The 27775-nt window shown below is 39.3% G+C and overlaps 1 protein-coding gene across 7 annotated transcripts in view; it reads left to right on the top strand.

Annotated features, from left to right (window-relative positions):
• Positions 1-26917, top strand: part of Ptpdc1 (protein tyrosine phosphatase domain containing 1) — a 127011-nt gene extending 100094 nt beyond the window's left edge. For 6 of the 7 annotated variants that reach the window (XR_015449233.1, XR_015449231.1, XR_015449232.1 and 3 more), the window contains 2 exons: positions 721-7056; positions 16193-26917. The gene's annotated coding sequence lies outside the window, so the exon portion shown is untranslated. Of the gene's footprint in view, positions 1-720 lie in introns of all 7 variants that reach the window. The other variant, XM_087206357.1, reaches the window with a different exon arrangement.
• The last annotated feature ends 858 nt before the right edge of the window (positions 26918-27775 follow it).

The raw sequence follows: 27775 nt of genomic DNA, 5'->3' as shown, positions 1-27775 counted from the left end.
ACCTTTCAGAGACCCAGAACCCACTTATTTAAAGGGTCAACCCTGCAATTAAACCTGAAAATCCGGGCCAGGGATTTAGCTCAGGTGTTTCACTGCCTGCTGCACAAGCGCAAGGACCTGAGTTCGATCCCCAGTACCAAAGAAAAAAAACCCCTGAAAATCTGATGCTTATCTGCTGGGGCAACTTGGCTCATTTGGCAACAGAGAGGGCTCTGTGTGCCCACTGTGGCACCTATGCCATAGATTCACTACCACTGACCTATGGCCTCATGGAGTGTACAATATAATCAACTGTCAGGGGAAGAGAAGGTCAGGGGCCTAGTTTATGGACAGTTCTGCACATTATCCAGGTACCATCCACAAGTGGACAGCTACAGTATTACAGCCTCTTTCCAGGACATCCCTAAAGGACAGTGGTGAAGGGAAATCTTCACAGTGGGTAGAACTTCAGGCAGTGCACCTAGAAATACATTTTTCCTGGAAGGAGAAATGGCCAGATGTGTGACTGTATACTGATTCATGGGCTATAGCCAATGATCTGGCCAGATAGTCAGAAACTTGGAAGGAACATGACTGGAAAATTGGTGACAAAGATATCTGAGGAAGAAGTATGTGGATAGACTTCTCCATATGGGCAAGGGATGTAAAAATATTTGTATCCCATGTGCTCACTGACATAGACACTTATTCTGGATATGGATTTGCATTTTCTGCATGTAGTGCTTCTGCCAAAACTACCATCTGTGGACTCACAGAATGCCTTATCCACTGCCATGGGATTCCACACAGCATTGCCTCTGACCAAGGAAGAAGTGGCCAAAGAAGCAAGGCAATGGGCTCATGCTCACGGAATTCAATGGTTCCTCACTATCCAGAAGCAGCTGGATTGAAAGAAAGGTGGAATGATCTTTTGAAGACACAGTTACAGTGCCAGCTAACTGGAAATAGCTTGCAGGGCTGGAGTAAGGTTCTTTAAGAGGCTGTTCTGTCTATGCTTTGAATCAGCATCCATTATAAGGTACTGTGTCTCCCATTGCCAGGATTCACGGATCCAGGAATCAAGGGGTGGAAGTGGGAATGGTACCAGTTACCATTACCCTTAGTGATCCACTAGCAAAATTTTTGCTTCCTGTTCCCATGACCTTATGTTCTGCTGTCTTAGAAGCCTTAGTTCCGGAGAGAGGAAGGCTTGTACCAGGAAGCAAACAATGATACCATTGAACTGGAAGCTAAGACTTTCCCTGGTCATTTTGGTCTCCTCATGCCTCTAAGGAAACAAGCTAAAAAGGGAGTTACAGTGCTGGCAGGGGTAATTGATCCAGGCTATCAAGAGGAAATTGGAGTATTATCCCACAGTGAAGGAAAGGAAGAATATACTTAGAGTATATTCATGACATTATTAAAGTCAGTGGGTAACTACAACAACCCAATCCATGCAGGATGACAAATGGTCTGGAACCTTCAGGAATGAAGGTATGGATCACTCCAACAAGAAAGAACTAAGACCTGCTGAGGTGCTTGCTAAAAGCCAAGGGACTACAGAATGGTAGTAGAACGTAAATACCAGTGATGACTCCATAATCAGCTATAGAAACAAAGATTATAATTGTAATAGTTCTTTTCCAATAAGCTTCCTATGTGATATAATATTGATACTTAATATTGATTTTTAAGTATTGTGAAACCTGTTTTATAATGTCCAAGTTTTGAAATTTTATGACTAAATATCACCCAAAGAAAACTTGCCTTCTATTCTGGGGAAGGAATTAGTGTGCTTCCATTTGTAGGCAGGATAGTTATAACATGTTAGGTGCAAGTATGAACCTGTCTTGTATCTAGAGATTATGGTTTAAGGAAACGTATCTCTTGTCAAATTGACAAGGGATGGATTGTGATAGTGGTTAATTGTGTCAACTTGAGTAATAAATGTCCAACTAAATTGGATCAGCATAGTTCTAGGTGTGAGTGAGGGGATTTCTTGAAGACAAAAGATCCACCCTACAGAGGCTTATTGCCTAAATGGTATAAAAGAAAGAAGGAAGGCTCCTTTCTGTTTCTTCAGAGGAGCTCCAGTCTTCATCTTCACCTTGGACATCATCTCTTGGCTTCCATCACAGATCCTACAGCCTTCAATGGCAGACCCTTCAGCCTCTTCATACAGACTTACACAGGACACTACTGTGAGCTCCAGGCCTTCAACTGGACCTTTCAGATCTCCAGCGCGCCAACAGACCTTTTGCACTCTTCCACACCCAGCACCAACTGTAAGACAATCTTGTAAATTATTACATATTTGTATATCTTGCATTAAGTCTTTTTCTCTAGTAAGCATTGACCGATATACTGGTATTAGGATTCAGCATCTCCACCTACTTCCTGAGTCCAGCCAGCTGCTTCTGCATCAGCTGATTCCTATTTTCTCTTGGGCCTGACTCCCCCTTCACATAAAGGGTAAATCCTTCTCTTGAATGGCAGAACCCAGAAAGCTCAGCCATCTATCCACTGCCATCTCACCAGCCAAATCTTAGTCACATGGCTTCATTCAGGGGACAGTTGAGGTCTGTAGTCACCTATGAACCAGATTTCTGTTTATAATAGAAAAAAAGAAGACAATGGATATTGGAGAACAACTAATAGTCTCTGGCATAGCTGTTATATGTATGTTTTTTCCTGATTATGAAATCAATATATATTGCCAGGAATCTAGAAATATATAAGGACAATTAGAATCATGAGTAATTCAGAACATTTGCCTAGCATGTATGAGCCACTGGGTTGGAACTCCAGTAACAGACACACACACACTAAGGTATATGGGATCATATCATACATATTTTTTGTAATTTTTTAATTTAACAATATACTCTAATAATTTTTCTTGTATCAAATACAGATCTGCATTATTATTATTATAGTTTTCATGGCATGTTTGGACCATAATTTATAGAATCACCTATGATGAACTGGGAGATGGGTGTAATCTGCAGTGATTATAAATAAATGATGAACAGTCTTTGGAGGAATCTTTGTCCATTTCTGTTATTTTCTAAGTATAAATTCCTTGCAGTGGATAACTGTTGGATTAAAAAAATTGTTACCCTTTAGTTAAAAAACGTGCCCCCAAAAGCTGCTGTGTTCTTAAGGTGAACTGCTGCTTTCACAAGGTGATTGGATCATGAGGGCTCTAACTTCATAAGTGGATTAATCCATTGATAAAATTATAAGTGATAGGATTATTGGGAGGTGATGGAAATGGAGGTGGAACCTAATTGAAAGAAGTGGATCATGAGGACGTGAACTTGGGGACTTTATCTGGCCTCCAGTCCTTTCTTTTCTGGCTCTCTTGCTTTGTCTACTGTCTGGCTTCCAGAAGGTAAGCAGCTTTCCTCTGCCATCCCCTTCCACCATGAGGTTATGCCGCACTTCAGACCCAGTGCAATGGAACCAGCCAACCTTGCACTGAAACTGTGAGTCAAAATAAACCTTCCTTTCCTTTAAGTTTACTTTTCAGGTATTTTGTCACAGTAACAGCACACTAACACAGATATACACTTTTGGAAGATTCTGATTCCTGCTGCCAAACTGTCCCCTAATTGTATAAATTTATACACTTGCCTCCTGCCTTCTACAGTGCCACTGATCGACTATGAAATGAGAAAGATTGTTTTTTAAAAATGTGTATGCATCTGATTTCTAATGAGCATGAGCATCTTTTCATGTTTCTTGGCCATTTTCATCTCCTCTTTTGTGAATTGCCAGTTCATATCTTTCATTTATATTTTAATATCCATTTTATTCCTATTGATTTGAGGGAAATCTATTTTTTATATTAAGTACAATATATTAGGGCTGGGGATCTAGCTCAGTGGTGCTGCTGCCTGCCTTGCAAGCGTAAGGTCCCAAGTTCAATCCCTGGTACCAAAAAATATAAATATAAAAAAGTACAACATATTAGCAAACTCTTACATAGTGCTTTTATGTACCAGGCACTGTTCTAAGTAGTTGTTTACTCATTTAAACCTTTCAATAGTCCTCCAGGTAAGTGTTGTTATAATCCCCATTTTGTTGAAGACTCTGAGGCACATAAAAGATATTCAGTTTGCCCAGTATTCTATAGTTGTGTAGCTGGAAAGAAGCCAAACTGGAATTGAATCTCAGCAGTCTAGTTCCAGATTTTGTCTTTTAACCACTAGACATTCTAATTAACATTAATTAGACATTCTAATTAATATTTTAGAAACCGTTTTTCCAATTATCATTTGTTTTTTAACTTCAGATAAGATTGAGTGCATTTAGGGTGGTATGGCCATAGACATGTCTTTTAACTTAGTATTACCTAAGCCACTATACTTATGTTTAATACTCACTTTGCATTTATATGGTCAAATCTATTGATCCTTTTCATATGGATTCCACTTTGGAATTATTTTGTTGGCCTTCAAGGGTAGAAAAATGAAGTATGAATAGGAAGCCAAAGGGTAACATATATCATATGCACTTTTCGAAATGTACCAGAACTTTCTGACAACCATGTTAAGAAAATATTAGAAAGTCTCATGGTGCTGTAAGGCTTCTTACCATAAATTTCTTCTACAACATATTGACCTACCAGCCTCTGCTATGTAACTGAGGAACATAATACCTCTTAACTCATACTTAATAACACCCCGATTTCTTTGTTAGGACCTTCTTCCCACCTAGTGTCTATCATTGTCATCATATTCCATTTAATATCACTGTACTACTGTGCTAGGTGGAATAGACACAAACAACAGTCTTTGGCTTTGGGAGTTCCATGCCCTCTACAGCACAACTGCAAATAGTTCAGTGGACCTGTTCTCTCTTTTCCCAATACATCTTTCTCATGTGTAGTGAAAGCCTCCTTAAATCTTACCCATCCTTCAAGCCTGAGCTTATTTTTCTTCTCCAGTTGCTTGTTCACTTTGGACTACAATAAATTTCAAAGGAGCTGAGACTACATTCCCAATTCCTTTGCTTTTATTGGGTATACTAATATAAATGCTAAAAGGATAGCTGATACTAGGTAGCAACCACCACCTGAGGTCATAAACATAAATACATTGCTAAATGCAAAGTGCTATTTCCCCTGGTTCTGTTACAGATGAGTGCTCAAGTTTTCTTTTTGTTGATTGAAGTGTTGTGCACAAAGCTATAGTGAACAGGTAAAAACAGGTAGCACCCAGGTACTATTATAGACAGTTAAGTTAGTTAAAAATATTATAGTTAGTCAGAAATATTATAGCCTTCAAAGAAGCCAGTATAAAAGGAACAAATATAGCGGGTAGGAGCACATTTGTTAAAGGTCAGACTTCCCGACAAAGATAAAATGACTATGCTTACTTCTCCAGAGATAAACAGTAATAATTAATATTTTAAATAGGCATCAGTTATCTGGTTGGGGTCCAAGACCTCGACCCATCCCTTCTAGGAAAGGTCTCTGAGCCATCTCTTTCTCTCTATCTCTCTCTTTTTTTTTTTGGTACCGGGGATCGAACCTTTTGCTTGGGAAGCAAGCATGTCACCACTGAGCTAAATCCCCGGCCCTCTAAGCCATCTCTTTTAGGAAGGGTCTATGTTTTTACGTGAGTTGTTTCCCCATTAGATTAATATTACCTAAGCCACTATACTTATATATATATTTTTTTGGTACCAGGGATTGAACTCGGGACCTTGCGCTTGCGAGGACTATACTTATAATTTTATTAGTTGACTATAGTTTTATCCCACCTTATACCCACCTTGTAATTTTCCATTAGATCAATATTACCTAAATGATTATACTTGCGATCTTATTAGGTTTATTTATTTATTTATTTATTCCTTTTTTCCGTACTGGGGATCGAACTCAGGACCTTGTGCTTGTGAGGCAGGTGGGGTGACACTGAGCGAAATCCCCGTCCCCACAATCTTATTAGTTAACTATAGTTTTGTCCCACCTTATACCCATCTCATTTCTTACCCACCTCTTGATTTTGATCTATAAAGCCTCCCCTGTAAGCAGAGTCCGTGGCAACCTACTTTCTGGGTCTCCTCCTGTCACTCTCAGGTAGGAACTCTCTATTCCTCAATAAATATTTCCTACTCTTAACCTGTATTTCCTAAAATTCATTCTTCGATTTTAGAAAACACGACCTCGGCATATCAGACATCTAACAGGTTGGGAGTTACATTTGTTTCTCCTATATCATACCAGAATCAGTACTACTGTAGAACTAACAACCATTGAATCTAAGCTGGCAGAGACCTTAAAGGGCACTTCAGTGATTTCTGGAGTCTTCTTATGAAAAGTTGTAACAAGAATGGAAGAACTATTTTAGATTAATCTCAAAATAGGAAAAATTAAGGATAGCTTTGAAAAACATTTGAAGACAAAAAAAATCCCCTACATGTTAATGGGAAAAAATGTAAAGGTTTAAAAGATGTTGGGCATACTTCATTTGACAGATGGGAAAACTAAGGCAGCGACAGAGGGCTTGCAGAAAAGGTCTCAGTGGCTGCTGAAGGGGACTTACAGGCTGAGCAAAAACCTTGTGGAGCGCCAGTGTCGAGAGCCCCAGACCAGGCCAGCAGCCCTTCCACCCTAAGGGCCAAAGCCTAGCCTTCACACTCGGAGGGCGGCCCCTGAGGACACCGCCCTCGCCACTCTCTCTGGTCCCCAATAGGAGAAGGAGAGCTAGTCAGGGTGGGCGGGCCAGGTCCGCCTCCACGGCTACCGCCCAGAACAGGGCGGACTCAGCCACCGCCTTCCAGTAGAGTACGGACGAACTAGGCTCGGCTAAGGCGAAAGGATGACATGTACGTCAATCAGAAGGCTCCACCAATAGGGTCTCGCGCTTTTCGCGGCGTCCGCCCCCGCCTCAGCCTCCTGGCTCCCGCGTTGCCTTGCCCCTGGCCGCCGCGGCGGCGCCCGCCCGCGCCTGCATCCGGGTCTTGGCGCGCTGCTCTCCGTGCGTGGCGGCCAGCGGCAGCAGGCGTGAGGGACGTGCCATCTTTGCGGCGGTGACAGCGGCAAGGGTCGGTCTTTGCGAGTCTGAGGTGGGTACGGCGGGAGCGAAGGCGAGTGCTGGGCCGTCGCCATTTTCTCTACTTGAGACCTCGGGCGGCGAGCGGCAGGACGGAAGAGTTGTAGGCCGACCTGGCGTGGCCTGGGACCCTTGGGGCGGCCATGCCTCCTCCAGCAGGGGCTGGCTCTGGGTGTGCGGTTAGCGGAGACTGCAGCCTCCCGAGACGCGGGCGGGGGAAGGGTGCCGCGTGGCTGTGGCGGTCCTGCCCCAGCCCCCTCCGCTTCCCGCCCAGCTCTTCACCGACCGGGCGGGGGAGGGGGGGGTCATTCTCCACATTCCTTATCTCACCCCTCCCCCTGCTTCAATCAAACTTGGGGCGGGCGGAAGTCCCACCCTCTGGCCCGCGCTCGTTGGCCGGCACCTCCTCCCGCTGCAGTGTGATTGGCTCCGAGTGCTGCAGGGGTTTGTGACGTCACTTCCGCTACCAGGTTTGTGGGGCGAGGAGACCTTGGTCTGGGGGGTTGGGATGGAGGGAAGGTAGGAAGTGCTGGGGGAGGGCTGGAGCGGGAAGGCGCGGGCGGTGAGGGCGGGAGAGCCGGGGCTGGATCCTTGCCTCTGCTAGGCTCGGCCAAGAGCAGCCTCCAATTCTGGAGCAGCTGCTGCGGCTGGAGATCCGCTTCGGCGGCCGTCCTTGGTGAGGGGGAGGGGAGCAAGAGCGGGAGGAAGTTGTATCCAGGAGCATGGGGTTGGAGATTTGCGGCTTGGTGTCGCCGGAAACAACGCTGGCTTTTGACTGGATGGCTGCAAACTCTTGGAACCCAGGGCCTCTCCAAAGGCTAGCTAGTAAACTTCCTTTAACGTGCTCTAGTACAGCAGTGTGGTAACCTTTGTGTCCTTGGCCAGCAGTGCCCTACGTTCTACAACTTTTTATAGTGGGTTCGGTGGCTGAGGTGATGGTGTGTATTTTACTTCTCGTTCAACTTTTCTATTTAAAAAAATTGATTTAAATTATGAAACGGTTGGTAGGTGGGAAAATGACCTTAGAAACAAACAGTGCTAAAATCTTGAAGTAAACCAGTAGTTTATTTTAAACTTTACTGGTGAAATCTTGCTTTTTGACACTCAGGTCCTAAAGCTGAAATACCATTTAGCGTTCTTATGCATTTATTTTTGTTGGCCGAAAATCCTGCGATATGAGAAAATTTAATTTCTGAGTGTAGGTATCAGTATAAATTTATATGTCGTCCAGAACACTCAATTTTTTCGCCTAGATTTTTCTGCTGTGTGACAGTCCAGTTTTTTGTGTAGTCAGGGAATATGTGCGCTTAAAGTAACAGCTTGGAAGTTGAATTTTGGGGCGATTGTTACAATTGTTTAGAATATTTGAGATGTAAGAACTTTCAGAAAATAACAAACATCATAACATTTAAATACAATTATGACTAAAAGGTATTTTAAAACTTGGCACTTCGGTGCAGTAGAGTTGGTGTGGAGGAAAAAAATTTAAGTGATAGTTGTAGAGACAGTGACAGCTAGAGGGTATTTATTTTGAAACAGGCTCTGGGTCGCACATCTCACAGTTCTCTTGAATTTGAGACTCATGAATTTTCAAGTATGAAAACCTTGGGGGGAGCCAGGCATGGTAGTGCATGCCTGTAATCCCAACACTCTGGCAGCTTGAGGTAATAGGGTCACAAATTCCAGTCTGGGCAATTTAGAAACACCCTGTTCAAAAAGGAGTGTGGGTGTGTGCGGGGGTGGGGGTGGAGATGTAATGGAGCTCGGTGCTAAATCCCGAGTACTGGAAAGTGTTTAATCCCTAGTACTGAAAAGAAAACAGTCCAGTTACCACAAAGAGAAAGTTTGTAAATCACTGGCTTAAGATGTAGAAAGTGGTTCTCAAGTATTATTCCTTAAGAGTTTTTTTCTTTTAACATTGAGTAGACATTTTTTCATTTACACTTGATCTTAGTCAAAAGGCCAAGAAGCGATTGACATTTTTTTGTTTAGAGTATGGCACCCTAGATATCACATACCTCTGGGGGTTGTCTGGAGATTGATATACAGTATTTCATACTTGGAGAGTGTCAGGGTTCAAACTGAGCTACATCCTCAACCCTTTATAATTTTTTTTGTATTTTGAGACAGGGTCTTTCTAAGTACCCACACTGGGCTCAAACTTGTAGCCTTCTTACCTCCGACTCCCACAGTGCTGGGATGATAGGTGTGAGCCAGTATACACTGCATTATTGTCTGCCTTTTTTTTTATAGCTAAGATAGTAAATTGTAAATTGTGATTTTCTACACAGTTGGAATTAGTATTAAGAGCACTAAACCAGTGGTTAAAAATGTATCTTTGGGTCTTGAAATCACTAGTGGATTGTGATCAAAAATTTTTTAAAGCTCAGTGGTTTCGCCGCCTGCTGCGCAAGCACAAGGACCCGAGTTTGATTCCCCGGTACCAAAAAAAAAATTTTTTTTAAAGATGGAAAGTAGTAAGTGTATGCATGAAGTAGTGTGTTGATAGATAAGTGTGTGTTACTGCAAAATGTTCTGTGAGTGTCCAGAAGTTGACAAATAGTCCTTCTGGTGAAGGGTGTTTTTCTCGCTTGTAGTACTGGTCTTCAAAGAGAATTAGAAACAGTCATACTTTTAATTTTTTATTTCCTTCGCTTGAGTTTTGATGAGTTAGGAAATATATTTACCACCCAAGGATCAATAATCACGTGGTATTTTTAATAGTACAAGAAACTTTTATTTAGACGGTAAAGAAACTTTTCCATCCCAGAATATTAACTGCCAGGAATTTTTCCACTTTTAGATGAGAATAGAAGAATATGGATCCCTAGTAAGAAATTGTCAACATTGCCTCGTATGGCCTTAGGACTGGAGTAAAGGAGGCCCAGTCGTTTTGTGTTCTTTGTCTCTGTGGGTATTCCAAGCATTGCATAGTCAGCTAAGGTTAGATTCAATAACTGGGTAGAAGGTGGGCCATTACTTGTTTTTTGGTGTGTTTTACAGTTAACAGCACCTAGGACTTTTGGCTACTCCTATTTCAAGTGCTCATTTTTGATAGGTTGCTAATGGCTAGATCATGCAGTTTTAGTAAGTTGTCTCATATCTAGGTCCTTTCCAAAGTTTTTATTTCCAAGCTGGGTCTAGTGGTGCATGCCTGTAGTTACAGCACTTGGGAAGCTGAGGCAAGAGGATCGCTGAATTGGAGGCCAGTGGAATACATGTCGAGACCCTGTTGTCTGTCTTTCCACAGCCTCGTCAGATGTGAGGAAATTGTATGGGGGATTTCTTGGGCTCTTACTGGTACATGGTTTGAGTATTTTGAGGTAGCTGGCAGCTATAATTTTCTTTTTGATTGTATAGGCATATCTTAAGACATTTTAGATAATTGGGTGTTTTTTTTTCTTGTACTATGAATTGAACTCAGGACTTTGTGCTTGCCAGGCAGGCGTGGAGCCACTGAGCTACATCCCTGGCCTACTAGATAATGTGTTTTTAAATGGCAGATATAAAGGATATATGTAATTCCAGGATATTTTGTTCTATGTAGTCATCCTTTTCTACTTTATGTCAGTATTTTTTTTTAACGTGAAGTTACACCAAGTAATTACCTAGAGGTACCAGAGATTCCCCTATAATGGAGTTTTTGTCCAGTTGCACGAGTGCCTGATGCCTAGGAGGGAACTTTTAAAATCTATGGTCCATGATACAGTTAATTATAGTGAGCTGTGGAATCTAGATTAAATAGGAAGAATTTACCTTTTCTTGGCTTAGGGATTGTGTGTGTATAGCGTTTTTTTCCAGCCTTGGAAAGGAGGATAGGAAAACAGATGATTTCAGAGTTTAGAATTAATAGTATGTGTAATAATGATGAATAAGTGGAACTTGTCACACAGTTGGATCCCCTGCTTTACCCTAAATACTTGTATGTTTGTAAGATTTGCATCAGAGTTTAGGTATATGGGGTAGCATATAATGTGCTTGTAGTAAGGCAGTTGGCCCAAAATTAATGTTCTACATTGTAAAATTTGCAACGGAACACTGAAAATTGATTTGGCATTGACTTTCTTGTTTGTTTTTATTTATTTGGTGTGGTACTGAAGATTAAATCTAGCTGTGTCATGTTGAAGTACATCTGAGTCCTTTTAAATTTTAATTTTTTTTTTTTTGAGGTAGGGTCTCCCTAAGTTGCCTAGGCTGGGCTTGAATTTAAGATCTTCCTGCCTCAGCCTCCTAGAGTGCTGGGATTACAAGTGTGCACCACTGCACCTTGCTACACTGGTTACCTTTAAAGCATTTTGCAGAATTTAGATATACTAATAAAATCAATAAAAGCACTTAAAGCATCTGGTGTGTGTCTTAAAAGTAAAGTAAATGAAATGGTCCTTTTGGGAAATCTAACCTAGTACTGCACTTCGTCATTTAAAACTTAACGTGAAACTCAAGATTAATGCAGTGTTTTGTGGTTTGTTTTTTTTTGGCACCGGGGATTGAACTTGTCCTAGCAAGGCAGGCTCCGGAACCACTGAGCTAAATCCCTGGCCCCAATGCAGTGTTTAATAGGATAAGAAATTGAGCCAGGGATTTAGCTCCATGGTACCTCACCTGCCTGGCAAGTGCAAGGTCCTGAGTTTGATTCCCGGTACCGGGAAAAAACCCTGAAATTTTAGAATTGGGTTGTTTCATTAGAGAAACTTAGTTATGAATCTAAATCCATTATCTTGTCAGTTACACATCGTTAACTTCTGATTGTTAGAACACTGCACAGACTCTGTCAAAGGATGCAAAATACTATTGGAGAGTTTACTTAATAGTATTATATTAAGCAAGCGTCAGCAGCAGATTATTTTGTTGATATTCATTTGAATATTTGAAGGAGATCTTTATGAGGTAGCCATTGTTCTAGTTTTGATTTGTGTTTGATAATCAGCAAGTCAAATTAAATGGTGAGACTTGGAGAAATAGTTCAGTTTACTTATAGGAAAGTTTGGCTAAAGTGAAATTCATAGATCCATAGGATAAAATGTGAATAAGAGTTTTTAGAAATAAAACTTTTTTCTTGACTAGCCAGGAGTAGTGGCCTGTGCCTGTAATTCCAGCACACTGGGAGTAATTTTTTAAAGTATGTTAAAATTAGGAAGATGTCCTGAAGTGTTTTCACCACACACAAAAATAAGTATGTGAAGTAGGTAATAGGATAATTAACTTGATTTAGCCATTTCATAATGGATACATATTTCAAAACTTGTATAAAAATACAGTTTGTCAATTAAAAAATTAGCTGCAGCCGGGTATAGTGGTACATGCGTATAATCCCAGCTCTGGAGGAGATAAGAGGCAGGAGGAGCCCTAGTTCCATCCCAGCCTAGACAAGTTAGGGATTTAGTGAGACACTGTCTCACAATTTTAAAAAACTTAAAAAGGGCTGGTTATGTAGTGAAGACCCGGTGCTAAACAGGGTTGGGCTGCAAAAATCATTTAGGAATGTGAATTTTGCAGACTTCCTTATGAAACCTTACTTAGTATAAATGCAACCTCATTTAATGTAAATACAAATATAGACAAGTTTATTCATAATTAATGGGTGGGTTTTCCTCTTTAATAGCATATTTTAAAATAAATATTTTTTATACTCAGGAGGGACATTTTTCCCAAATTAATTTAGCAACAACAGTTGCCCTTTGATGAGTACTTTACTTTGGGATCATTAAGTTGTTTTGCATATACAGTATTCCCAATACTCATTATAACCTCATGTGGTATGAATGTTCTAGTACTCCAGTTGAAAATGAGAGGATCCTTAGAATATAGCTATTAAGTGACTGTTTGGCCCCAAAGCTAGTGCCCTTAAAACCTCTTTTCTACCCTGGAAGACTAAATTGAAATAGGTTTCTTATACATTTTGTGTAAGTTGAATTTTGATTTTTAATTGCCATAGGTTTTTTTGTTTGTGTTTGGTACCGGGGATTGAACTTGGGAACTTTGCACCTGCAAGACAGGTGACAGAACCACTGAGGTAAATCCCTGCCCCTTTGCCATAGTTTTAATGGGAGAGTAGTTCCATCTACAAATTCAGGCAGAATGTGTATAAGGATAGAAAGTGGATGAAAAGGGCTTTAGTTGCTATGAATTATCTAAAAGGTAAGTTTTTGTTAGACAGTAGAACTAGGAATGTAAGCAGAGGCCTAGAGATTACATGATAGGTCTAAAGACTAAATGGAGAGCCAGGATTCAATATTCTGGTGTTAGTATTGATGTATACATATGGGTATGTCATGTCTATACTAAAATATATTTTTATTGCTCTGGATTGCAACAAGGGGGAAATAACTGCCCTGAGGGATAGTTGACCCTATACAGCAGATGTGTCCCTCCCGCATAAACATTTAATTTGGGTTATTTTTGTGTATACTTTGCAAAAAATTGCGAACTGTGTCAATACCTTTTGCTATGTAAATTACTTGTTGTGGTACCTGTTGGATTGAGAAAAATAGTATAAGGTAAGCATAGTGCACACATCAAGATTGAAACATGCTTTTGGGGGGGGGGTGCACATGTAGGCGGGTGTTGTACCACCGAACTACATCTTGTTTTGATAGTACTGGGGATTGAGCCCGGCCTTCACATTGAGCTGTGTATCCAGCCCTTTCTTTTAAATTTTGAAACAGGGTCTTGTCTAAGTTTCCAAGGCTGTGTTCCAACTTGCAGTCCTCCTGACTCAGCCTCCCAGATTGCTGGGATTTTAGATACAACCAGGCCTACCTCTCATACATGTTTTAATGAGAAAAAGATTTTGGCTTATAATGTTTTGACTTTTTAGGGGCATTTGTCTGCAAGTTTATATCTTAAGCCATCTTGGCCTTACAGAATTGAAATGGGCTTAGAGGTAAAATCTAGTATGTTTGGAGACTCATTGCTATCTCCTTGAATTGGAGGCAAATTATTAAATTTCTTAGTGTCAGCTCTCCTACAGAAGATGAAAATGGGGCCTTGCATATGTTGGATGTGTGCCAGATCTTTCTCCTTTTTCAGATTGTTGTGTCCAGTGTGTTGACACTATAATGAGGGAAGCTGAAGGGCTTGAAAGGCTAAATTCCTTGTACAGGCTTTCAGTGGCAGTGAATGGGGGCAGGATTTGAACCTTGGTTCAGTTCTCTTTTGAGTATATAGTGTTAGGATTGGAATTGCCAGGATGTACTCTGAGCTATTTTCTGACACTACTTAGAGTTAGCACAGATTCAGTGGATGCCAATTTTTCTTCTTAAGGTACAACTTAAACTTGTGACCAGCAGCTGTAAATTCAGTAGCTTCTCTCAGCTCCCTCAGGCTTTATAATTTGCTACCACAGAACTCAGGAATACACTTTATGTATCATTAGCAGCTTATAAAGGGTACAGATGAACAGACAACTGAAAAGTGAGGTTCAGAAAGATTCTGAGCACAAGAGCTCCATCCCTGTGGAGTTGATGTGTCATCCTCCTGGCACAAAGATGTGTTTGTCAACTTAAAGATCTTTGAACCCTGTCATTTGTGGATTTTTATGGAGGTTTCATTACTTAGATATGATTGATTATATCACTGGCCGTTGGTGGTTGGCTTTCCCGTCCTTCTCCCCTCCCTGGAGTTTGAGAGGTGAGGCTGAAAGTTCCATCCCTCAAGTCATTTCTTGATCTTTGGTGACCAGCTCCCATTGTGAAGCTACCTAGGGATGCCTGCAGTCTCTAGTCATCTCATTGGCATTACAAGACACTCTTCTCTTGGGAGATTGGGAAGGTTTTAGCCGTATCCCAGGAATTCCTGTTGGAAGTGAAGACTGGGTGTCTATTTCTTAGACCACACTTGGTGACTGTTTAACTTTTTGATGAACTGTTAATCTAAAACAGCTGTATCATTTCACAATTCTCTCCAGCACTCTGTAGAATTTCAGTTTGTACACATTCTTTTTTTGTCCTGGGGATCGAACTTGGGACCTTGTGCTTGCAAGGCTGGCAGCAGAACTGTACACATTCTTAATGGTACTTGTTATTGTCTTTATTATTAGCAATCCTAGTGGATGTAATTTTAGTTTGCATTTCCCTCATATTTAGTTTCTTGATGAGCTTACTGGCTTTTTGTGTTTAAGCTGTATCTCCTTTAAAGCATCTATTAAAAAATTTTTTGTCTTTTGTTATTTAAGTTACTTTTGACTGTACTATGGAGTAGGGATCATTGTTTTGTCTGTGTGATTATGTATTGTCTCAGCGTTTTGCTGGAAAAAGTGGGTTTTTAAAAATTTATTCAGTATTTACTGCCTGTCTTAAATCTTCCTAGTAGCTGCTTTTTCAGTATGGAGCCTGTAAATTGGTATGGTGTAGATTAATTGAGGGGATAAGATTTTAATTTTAAAACTATATTGGTCATTTTGCATAGGTCAGAGAGTACTGTACCAATGTGTTAAATATCTTGGACTTTGTGAACTTTATCCCTACAACACCCTTGTAGTATGAAGGAAAGATCCTGTCTCTGACTCTGGTCTAATTGATTTAATTATTTATTTTTTTTTTGCTAGTTAAGACCATTTGGATAGTATTAGAGGTTATGTTGCTTTGTAATATTTTTGTTTCTCAAGGAAGGATAGTGATTTAATGAATTTTCATTGGAGTAAATAAGGAAACAAAAGTTAAATATCCTTTATCTGAACTGCTTAGCATTAGAAGTTTTTTGAATTTTATGCTGTTTGCATATATAATTAGGGACCTTGTGAATGGGACCCAAGTCTAAACACAATTCATTTGTTTTATGTACATCTCATAATGCACTTGAAGGTAATTTTACAGTGTTTTAGTTGGGCCTGTGTTTTGACTGCTACCCACCACATGAAGTCAAGTATGAAATTTTCCACTTACGGTGTCCGGTTAGCATTCAAGAAGCTTTGATATTTATATTAGGGATGCTTAATCTGTAGTACAAGATTGTGGTAAAAAGGATGATTTTGAATCTGGTAAGTTTTACTAGAAATGGGTTCTGATAATCAAACATTTTAAGTAATACTAACAAAATACAAGAAATGAAAATAATAGAATAGTTTGTCCATGTAGCAAAATGCTCAAAGTTCATAGTCAAATTAAGAAATTGAAGTGGTCTAATACTCCTTTTCTCTCTTTATTCCTCAGGGAACCGGGATTACTGAGGAGAAGGCCTTCCTGTGGTACTCAGCTGTTTTTCCTTTTTCACATTCATCCTTGAAGTTCTCTTCACTGTGGGATGAGGTAGTAGGTTGTATAGTTTTAGGGTCACACCCACCACTGGGAGATAACTATACAATCTACTGTCTTTCCTAAGGTGATGGAAAAGTCTACATCCAGGCAGCCTTATGGAAAGTTAGTAACTGTTCGGTGTTTAAGATAAACTTCTTAAAAAGGCTTTTGCTTACAGTATGCAAGTTGTTTTAGAGACTAAAAAAAAAATCTTCAGGTACACTGAATGGGAGTTAGGGATACTTTCTGCTTATTGTCTTCATTTTTGTGGAGTTTTTTAAATTGATGTTGAAGGTTTGAGGTTAAAATTTACTTTTGTTGAAATTTTCTTTTGAGATTGTGTTTTCCATTATTCCAGAAGAAAAGATTGCTCTATCAGAGTGAGGTAGTAGATTGTATAGTTGTGGGGTAGTGATTTTACCCTGGTCAGGAGATAACTATACAATCTATTGCCTTCCCTGAGGAGTAGACTTGCTGCATTATTTTGATTTTTATCTAGGTGATAATTAAAATTCAGATGAATTCATTTTGACATTCTTTTGTGTTTACAGTTATTAGTTGTTAAGTTTCTCTCCAAGTAGAATGCAGTAAAAACTGATCTTAAGTTTTAATTTTCACATGTGGTGTATATATATATTTCAGAAATTTGAAAATTAAAGCAAAAATTTTGGAGAAAGTAAGTACCTTTCAGGAAATATTAGTAGAAGACTAGGCCCTTTTGGAATTATGAACCGGTGCACTGCCATATATTCTGATAGCACATGTCCAGGGTGACATCTTGGGTAGTAAAGGTACATACCAACTGGAAGGTCACTGTTTCAGCTAAATTTGAGTCCAGTTGATTATCCATTCCTACCATGGTTTTGAGTGGTATCAGAGAATGCCGGAAGCACTGCTTCATTGGTGTGCAGATTTGGGCAGGCTTTACTTGCCAGCCTGGAGCAGGTGAGGTAAGCTGTGGGTTTTACTTTTGCTCACTGGTAAGTTGCTAAGAAAACTTAAAAGTGGTCCTTCACAAAGGAGGATCCCCTGAAACTAACACATGAAATGCATTATCTATTCCTTTAAATATGAGATGAGTCTACTTAAATTTTAGCAACCATGAAGGCCCGTGTTTCAGCTTTCTTTCAGTGCTCAAACCATATAGACGCTATAGCTAAACAAGGGCGAAAGCTCCCTATTTAAAGTGCTTGTTTAAACTACATATTTTGGATGCAAGAGAAAAGAGGCAAAATGTGGAGGTAAAGGAAAAGTCACCTCTTCCATTTATTTCTGAATCTTAAATATCTCAGAGTCACAGTGTAATGCCATTGGCAGCAGAAATTTTACAGAAAACACAAAACTCGCTTGGATAGGTCTAACTTAGATTATTTATCCTGGGCCAGATTTTTTTTTTTTTTTACTTCAACCTTGACATAATAGAGGAAGAATTGGTGGTCCTAAATTGGATGTATAAACACTGGGGAAAACTTGACATTCATTGTCTTTTGGTGTGAAAGAAGAACAGAAATGTGTGGGGAATTCTTTGGCAGTATGCATAACTCACCTGAAAAGTCTTGGTATTTTGTGTTTTTTCTGAACATGTCTCCTAAACATGGTTATTTTCTACTCTCCACTAGGAAACTTATATGGAAAAAGTTTATTTCGGGCCGGGGATTTAGCCCAGTGGTTCCGTCGCCTGCCTTGCAAGCGCAAGGAGACCCTAGTTGGATCCCCAGTACCAAAAAAAAAAAAGAAAAAGTTTATTTCATCTATTAACATAAGGGCTACTTGCTAGCCAAATAGACTGAGTGGATCAAATTGTGCGGAACTTAACATTTTATGAAAATACATATAAGATAATTAAGGAGAACGTAATAGTCTCTAAAAAGCTTGTTTTTAATAGTGACAAAATTGTGATCAGAATTTGATTTTGTTTTCTATAAACTAAGGGTGAAATTTTGAAATACTTTAACAGGCCGAAGAACTGAATGTAACCCCGAAACATTTGACCCTAAAATGGGACAGACATTAAGTTTAATTTGTTCCAGTTGATAAGTAGCAAACAGGATTTATATATAGTTTCAGCTAACTTTCCAGTTTTATCAAGAGGCTGGAGATTTTATGAAATCTCGCATTTGAGTTTTGGTAATTAAATGTTTTAAACAAAACTAGTAGTTGGTGGGCTGAGTATTATGTTACTGGTTTGCATCCTCTGATATAATTACTTTCTTGTCCCTTTGTAACTTGAGGTTTTTAAGAAAATATTTTTGAGGCTTTATGCCAAGGTCATATAGCAAATAGCTTTGAAAGCATCAGCGAAAGTTCTGACTAGTTGAATTTGAAACAAAACTCAAATATGGCCTAACTTAACAGGTTATTTTGAAGTGAATCTGCCAAGTAGAAGAACAGCAAGAATACAGTGGGTTCCTAGGAAGAGGTAGTAGGTTGCATAGTTTTAGGGCAGGGATTTTGCCCACAAGGAGGTAACTATACGACCTGCTGCCTTTCTTAGGGCCTTATTATTCCACGGTACCCTGTTTTCTTTGCTACCTTGCTGTGGTGTAAGCAGAGTTCTTTCTGTAGGTTTTCTTCTAAATAAAAACATTGCAGGGATGCCAAAGACAGCAATGTTTGCATTACTGATATAATTAGCGTGGTGCCAATGTCAGTGACAGTTAATGAGATTTGAGGCTCTTGAAGTATAGTTAGGTGTTGTTTATGTAGTCCGGTGTGGTGGCACAAGCCTGTGATCCTAGCACGTGGGAGGCTGAGGCAGGAGGATCGATGAAAGTTTGAGGCCAGCCTAAACTATATAGCCAGATCCTGTCTCAAAAAGACCCTCTTCCTCCCAAAAAAGTTGTTTGTGTGTCTCACTTTGGGTCATTGGGAGGTTTTTGGAAAAGCAGTTTTTTTGTTTTGTGCTTAGTTTTTTCTCTGTGTGTGTCCTAGAAACTCACTTATTCCCTTTTCTATATGTTTCTGCATTATAAAAAGCATTTTGTAAAACTATTGGAATATTTTGCTCTTCATTATATTTGTAGATCTTATGAAATCTTTGGGATTTTGTCTTCTGGATTTAAAATTTAAGGCAGTTTCTCAGGGTATGGGAATCAGTAACTGGATTGAACTCCTCATTGTGGTTTGTAACCCTGTGATCAAATCTGTTTAATGTGTGCAAGTCTCTTCTAGTCCTTGAATGAAAATGATTATCAGAATAGTGGAGTTATTATAATCTGCTAGATTTATACATCTTTTCAATAAAAATATGTACTTAAAAACTTTGTGTTTTTGAAATTATTCCTCCTCTATATCCCTACAGAGTTAATAAAGATCTGTTAAAGTGCTTCATTTTATTTTTTGTTTGTAATTTCATGATTATAATATTCACAGGTGTGTATTAAGGTAACTAAAGCAGTACCTAGCACTTTCAGTTTTGTAAACACTTGTGTTAACTTTGCACACAGAATTGCGTGTTCTGATTCTAGCATTTACCATCTTAGGTATGGTGTTAAGTCTAGGGTATGAGAGTCAGTAGCCCAAAGATAGTTGTCAGTTGATGTAGTTGGATATGACTCCTTAAGCACTTTCCACATTTATTTAAAATTCAAAGATTTAAAGATCTCTGTAGAATTTCAAACCAATTCAATATATGAACAGCAAAGAAATGAGAATAGTATTTAAGATTAGGGATCATTTTTACATCCGCATTCCAAATTTTCTGCAAGTTTGTTATAAAAGTATGATTTCTGTATCTAATCATTTTCCTTTATTAGTATTTGGGTCTTCATTTTTCCTGTATTTAGCTTAATTGCTTGGGTGTTGTCTTCTCCCACATTGTATTTCGACTGTTGGAATCTTGAGGGGAAACCTGGGAGAACAACAGAGGCTTTTTTTTTTTCAGTTGAAGGTTGTCAACAGCAATATTGGCTGGTTAATTGGCTGACTTAATAGAAGCATCTGTTGAATTCAACTCCTTGTGATTCTGAAATTCTATTTGAAACTAATAACTTTTGATCCAGAATTATTTTTTCCGGAGTACAATTGTGGGTCTGGAGTAGCAGCACTGAATTCCTAGTAACAGCAGGAAAATGCTGTAGATCATAGGGGCTTCAAACATAGTGTAGTTTTTCTTCCCATCTAGCAAGTGGTTTCATTCTGAGTCACCTTTGTTATAATATGACTGCCATTCTTGGGAAAAGACAGAAGGCGCATGTACACCCATGTAAAGAATTTTCTCAGGGTCAACTATGTAGCTTAGTGGCAGGGTGTTTGCCTAGCATGTACAAGGTCCTGTTTTCAATCCCCACTGCCATGCAAAACAAATTTTTTTTTTCTCAAAAATGCCACCTAGTGCCAGGGATTTAGCTCTGGTTTCCCCGCCTGCTGCGCAAGTGCAAGGACCCGAGTTCAATTCTTGGTACCAAAAAAAAAAAAAATACCACCTAGTGACATGTTACCCATTGGAACTCTAGACTAGGCTACAGAAAGGCTGGGTGGAAACAGTCCTTGCAGACCAGGGAAATAATACAAGTATCTATTTCTAGTAGTGGATGTTAGGGGAAAAGCAATGATGTAAAGATAACCAACAGGCTCTATTTAACCCCTGCCAGTAGTAACAGGTGGCCTCAGTTGGTTACTCGTAGCCCTGAGAAATTCTTAATGCAGTTGTGAGATTTAGAAAGGAGTATGGGGGGCCGTGTTTTTAACAATGTGGAAAGAAACAGAGCTGGTTAGAAAACTCCCACTCTATTTGGGCCATGTATGTATTATCTACAGCAAAGGCTTAGTACAGAAATAGAAATACTCAAAACATTTTTAAAATTTAATTTTTAGGTTCACAGCAAGGTACAGTGAGTGTTCCTTGCCTGCACTGACAGAGCATCTCCTTTACTATCAGTGTCTTGACTACAGAGTTATACTGTAATGCGACAGTTTTCTTTTTTTAGAAGTCCTTTCACCATTAGCGGTTTAGTTCATTGCCCCATGAATGGAAGGACGTAACAGTGAATGCCATGTTGTGTGTGTGTGTGGAAATTGACAAAAGCAGATACTTTGTAAAAATGATTTTAGGGATTTTTGCATCAATATGGTATGCCTATTGCATTGAAAATTAGTGTATTACACAATTTACTGTTTTGCCATATGTGTATTGCCAGTGAGCACTTAGGAAAAAATGGGATTACAGATTTGGGTGGGTGCTGGGGATAAGGTCCCTGTGTAGATTATTTCAAGGGTGGGTGTGGTGATGCAACCTAGATGAATTAGGGGAGTACAGGAGTTAGGGGGTGGGAGGTTTGCATTTCTTTCACAAGGGTGTAACTTAAAACTTCAGTGCTTCTAGGGAAGCCTGTGTACATCAGGGTCCTCTGAGGATTGCTCTGGCCAAAGATAGAAAAGTGCCATGGCAGGCACAATTTCATGCCTATCCAAACATCAGGTTCTAATAGAACCTTTGAGTTCCTTGTATGGATCCTTAAGCTTAAAAAATCTGCCCTTGCTCTTGGTTTAAGGATAGGCATGTGACCATATCTGAACAATGAAATACAAAGGGGGGTGGTAGCAAGAGGGTTTCATAAGGTGTTTCTGAAAGAAATTCTTGTGCCACACCCTGGTGCTTACCTTTGAATATGGTTGTGTGATAAAATCTGCTGTAGTCATCTTGTCACCATAAAATTTGGGTAGATTAATAAAGCCAGCCTAGAATTCTGACATTGAGCTGTTGAGCCAGTGTCAGCAGTTGCCCTCTTCCACATTTGGTATTACATATAAGAAAAATATGTTACTTACAGAGGAAACCTCCCTTTCCAGGTTCAACGTAACTTTGGGAAGTCCAGGGGAATCCCTTAAGTGTGCTCAGTGGTGAGAAGAGTGAAAGTTATATGTGGCATGACGTTTTAAAGAATGATGCTATAGAATGGGTCTCTGATGTTCGCTCTAGAATGTAAGGTCAACCTGCAGCAGCAGGAGAAGCTAATGCCAAAAACACCAAGTCAGAAGCCTCAATCATAGAAGTGGCAGCCAGCAAGGGCCAAGCTCAAATTGTGTAGACTACTCCCTGGTACTGATTAGCCCTTTGGAAATTTAGTGCACTCTAGGTTTGATACAACTGACAGTGCTTTAAGTCAAGGTAATTAGATGTGTAGGCAAGTTTGAAAACCTCAGCACTTCAAAGTGTAGATTGGTACAAGATGGCTGTTGAGGTTCCAGTTATTAGCTTCCTATAGAAATGTTAGTTTGAACAGCAGGCTACCTTCACAAGTGAGAAATCAGTGATTTTAGCATTAGGAAAAAAAAATTGCCTTCTGCCCCTTCCACAACTCTATAACATGGAGAGATTCTTGAAGTAGTGAGAAGGAATTTAGACCTCAGACTTGCTGCTTCTGTTTGGCATGTGTCCACAGATTGAACCTTTGGACTCATTGGTCAGTTGCCAAAGTACTGCCCCAGCCTTGGGCAGCATAGCGTGAAGGACTTGGGGTGGGACAGGAAAGTTAAGTGCAGGACTTTGTCTTGGAACTCAGTGACATCCCAGAGGAACCAGGCAGAAGCCAGAGGCCAGAATCCCTAGGTCAGTGCTCATGGATGGAGCCTCTGGAGCAACCCTGTCCCTAGGCAGAGACCTATTTATAAGGAAGATGTGAGTTTGGGCCTATATAACTGCCAGTTGTAAGGTGGGTCAATGGCATGTACCTGAGATGTGAGGGTCTCTAGCCATTATGAGACTTAGGTAACCCAGCTTTATACTGTGGATTCTGGGACATTAGGGTCCCACTAATGGATTTGCCCATTCTGTTCTTTGAACCATAGAACAAGATGGAGTATCTGCTTGGGGAAGTAAAGGAAGGTAGGTGTCAAGTTGGCATCGTAGCCTGGGATCAGTCCCTATAGAGTTAAGCCCTAGGGCCAGGATCTCATGGTTCCTTATCAGGCTAGTGATTTTGTGAGATGCCTGAGCCCTCTCCAGAACCAGGCAAAGGCTTGGGAGGATGGATGTCTCCTTTTTGGTACTCAATTCATTCTTTTAATTTTTTTTTGTATTAAATTCTTTTATTGGTACATTTTAGGTATACAGCACAATTACATTTCTCATTGGGAGTTGTACCTTTACATAATGCATCTTGGTTCTTATTTTTCCCCCAATCCTAGCCCTCTTCATTCCCTCCACCCTTCCCTATTTACAAAGACTTTATTTCCATTTTTTCCATTTCTCATCATTTTTTCCTTTCCCTTCTTTCCTTTCCCCTGCCCCTCCCACTACCCCTACCCCTTTGGACCTTTTCTTCCTATTTTGCATTATCAATTATTCATTCTAATCATTGGTACATTTTAGGTATATAATATAATGACATCCATCATTGGAAATTTGCATCTTTACATAGTCTCTCTTGGTTCTTATTTTTCACCCTTGCCCAGCCCTCCCTTCAACCCCTCCATTCCTCCCTATTTACAAAGATTTTGTTTCTATTTTTCCATTTTCTCCTATTAATCCCATTCTCTTCTATCCTTTCCCCTAGCCCTCCCACTTCCTTCACCTTTGCCTCCTACTCAATTCATTCTTAATGATTCACCAACTGCAGATTTGAAATGAACTGGAACTTGGCTGGAACAGTGACACCAAATGCAGATGCCCACAAAACCTATTTTGAGGGTGCTAATTCATGCCGATAAGAGAACAGGCTCAGAGTATGTGAAGACTCAATCCCTCAACATGCAGATAACATTGCATGCCAACAAGCATCAAGAACTTAAAGGAAAATATGACTTCACCTAATAATCAAAGGCACAAGAAACCACATGTAACAACCAAGACATGCCCCTCAGAAAATTCAATGTGGTTTGTGTGTTACTGAGGTACACATTTTGAAATACAATTAAAAAGATCTTTTTAAAGAAACTTCGTGAACTTAAAAAACAGGTGATTGTCAGAAAAACTTTGACTCAAATTACAAGTTTTTAAAAATTTTTGAATGGAAAAATACTGAAAAAATGTAGTTCAAAGTATTAGCAGGACAGATAAGACAGTGAGGGCTGGGGATTTAGCTCAGTGGTTCTGCCGCCTGCCCCGGAAGGGCAAGGTCCTGAGTTTGATCCTTGGTACCAAAAAAAGTGAATTCAAATCCAAGCTATTTGAAAGTACAGCTGGGAAAAAATGAAGAGAAAGCCTATAGGGACTTTAAGATAGTATTAAAGTAGCCAACATTAGGGTTCAAGAAGGACTTGAGAATGTCAAAGGGATAGAAAGTATATTGGAACAAAAGAAAACTTCCCAAACCTAGGGAAGAATGTATGTATCCCTGTATTGGAAGGTCAATCGCCACAATATAAGTCAACCCCAAGGCATATTATAAGCAAGCTCTCAAAGTTTAAAGCAAAGAAAATTCTAAGCAAAGAGGAAACATTAGAGGTAATACACAACTTCTTGCCAGAAATCTTACAGACCAGAAGGAAGTAGGATAAGATCTACAAAATGCAGAGGGAAAACAATTGCCAACTGAGAATACCATGCCTAGCATATACTCTCCATTATTTAGAAATGATGAGCAATAAAGACGTTCTGAAACAAAAATTGAGACAATTTGCCACTATCAGACCTGTTCTACAGAAATTGTTAAATAGTTCTTCAAACTGAAAGATGGTAATGAATAAGGAACGTCAAGATAGCTCAGTGAGAAGAGAATCTGAATTCAGAATACTCCAGTATTTTGAACATGTTGTGTAAAATCATGAAGACTGAAACAGCTTAAAATACTACTATCTTAATATGTTAAGGAACATGCAATATAGAAATATAAAAAGACGAAAAATTCAAAATGGAGAAGACATGGAGTGCAACAGGAATTTTCATTAGTGTCTCATGTCTTTATCTTCCCAATCAATGTTTAGTTGCTACCACTTCATTGTAGCTTGCTATAATCAAAAGACAATAAGCCTTGTAACCACAAAATAATTATACTAGACGAAAACTCATAAAGGAATCAAAACACTTCAGTAAGTCTCTGACTTAGGAATGAGTTCTGTTCCAGGAGAACATAAGTTGGATTCGTTTGTAAGTCCAAAAAGTGAGTCATACACACCTTTGACAAATAATAGTAAGTCTCTGACTTACAGACATTCAAATTGTAAACTTGACAATGTGAAGCATACAATAAAACAAATGTGAGGTCTGTGAAAGTTCACAAATATTCCTAAGTTGGGGGGCTTACTGTATTAGAGAAGACAACTACAAAGGAAGAGTGCAAGAGGGAGAAAGACCTAGAAAACAATATGACAGTAGTAAGGCCTTAATTACCTTAAATGAACTAAATTCTTTGATTAAAGGCCACATAGATTAAAACAAATGAAGAAAAGACTCAGTTGTATGCTACTTACAAGATACTCTCTTTACCTCTAAGGGCATGCATAGACAAAGTGGAGAAATGGAAAAAGATACCCTATGGCAGAATCATCCAAAAGAAAAAGAGTAGTCATACCAGATAAGATAGATATTATGGCATGTATCTAAAAGTCCCTTCAGTCTGTGTGGTCATGGGGGGGTGGCTCTTTGAGAGGTTGCTGAATCTAGAATGTGTGATGCTGGGATTAAAGGTGTGGTTACTAAATTACTCCGCTAATTGGTTTGGCATTGTCCTAATCCTGGTAGTCTAGTTAGAATATAAAAAGGGCTGGAAGTAAGCTTCTAAGGTCACTTGTTGGGTCCCTTGCTTGCTTTGCTACCTCTGCCTGCTGTTACTCCTTTGTGATACCTGTCTGCCATGCCTACCTTGGAGCCAGCCAATGGTGGACTGAAACTTCTACAAACCATGAACCAAATAAACCTTTCTTCCCTTAAAGTTGAGCATTGAGTATTTTGAAAAATAACTAAGACAAAAAGAAAAAAAGACAATAGACTTTAAGTCAAAAGTAATAGGACAAATTATACATACATATCTGTAATATATAATTACAAATATATAATTAACCAGGATTAAAGTATAAAAATATACTTTATAAAGTATAATTTTATACCAGGACTATTTTATATAAAGTATAATTATAATATCAGGACTAAAGTATAAAAATATTAATCTAAAGGGAGAAATAGCAATACAAGAACAGTAGAGGACTTTGTTACCTCATCTTCAGCAACTGACATCAAAGAATGTAGTTACACTGTACCCCAGACCAAATGGATATGAAACATGTATACAACATTCCATCCAGCAGCTGCAGGACACTTTTCTCAACAGCGCATGATCTCCAGGGTAGATCTTATGGTACACCACAAAACAAATCTCAACAAATTTTTAAAAATACCGAAATCACCTTTTCCATCTACAAGGAAATAAAACTAGAGGTCAGAGCATTTGGAAACATACAAGTGCATGGGAATTGAACACTACTCCCAAACAATGAATGAAGAAATACAAATTTTTCATAAAACTATATGTATACTAAACAATATATATACTAAAGCCAATGGGAGACACCAACAGAAGCACTAAGGAAGTTTATAGCAGTTTAAGTATTAAAAAGAATCATCTCGAACATGTAGTTACACTTCAAGGAACTAGAAAAATGAACAAAGGCCCGGGGATTTAGCTCAGTGGCTCCGGCGCCTGCCTCGAAAGTGCAAGGTCCTGAATTCGATCTCTGGTACCAAAAAAAAAAAAAAAAAAAAGAGCAAACCCAAACTTAGTAACAAGTAATTAACAGGAATAAATAGAGACAAAAAAATTACAAGAAATCAGTAAAATGAAGACCTGGGTTTTCTTTTTTTTTTTAAATTAAAAATTATATTGGTACATTTAAGGTATACAATATAGTGACATTCATCATTGGAAATTTGCACCTTTAATCTCCTTGGTTCTTATTTTTTCCCCATTCCCCTGCCCTCCCTTCAACCCCTCCACCCCTCCCTATCTACAAAGACTTTGTTTCCATTTTTTTTCTCATATTAATTCCCTTCCCTTCTTTCTTTTCCACTACCCCTTCCATTTCCCCTTCCCCTTTGCCCCTTTTCTTCCTATTTCACATTATCTATTATACCTTTTAGTCCTTATTTACACTTTCAGTTTCTCACACTAGAGAAACTTTGGTATTTACACATGTGTCCTATTTCACTTCAGAGTATCACCTCGTTGTGTATCCATTAAGCTATAAATGTCTAGTTTCTCATTTTTTATGGCTGAGTAGTACTCCATTTTATAAAAACAACCCCACATTTTCTTTATCCAGTCTCCAGTTGGCGGGCAATTGGATTTCCAAGTTTTAGCTATCACGCATTGTGCTGCTATCAACATGGGTGCATATATATCACTGTGGTATGATTCTTTTAATTTTGGGGGGAAGATACCCAGCAGGGGAATAGCTGGGTCAAATGGGACCTCCAGTCCTAGTTCTTTGAGTTATCTCCATACTGATTTCCACAGTGGTTGCACCAGTCCACACTCCCACCAGTAGTGGAGCAGGGTTTCCCTTTCCCCACAGCCCTGCCAGCATTTGTTATTGGTTGATTTCTTGATGACAGCCGTTCTTTCT

Source organism: Heterocephalus glaber, unplaced genomic scaffold, assembly GCF_053883595.1.
Source record: "Heterocephalus glaber isolate CG9 unplaced genomic scaffold, H.glaber_assembly_v1.0 deba00000621, whole genome shotgun sequence".
Taxonomy (NCBI): domain Eukaryota; kingdom Metazoa; phylum Chordata; class Mammalia; order Rodentia; family Bathyergidae; genus Heterocephalus; species Heterocephalus glaber.
Note: the sequence above shows the minus strand (reverse complement) of the source record. Positions and strands in the feature narration are given on the sequence as shown.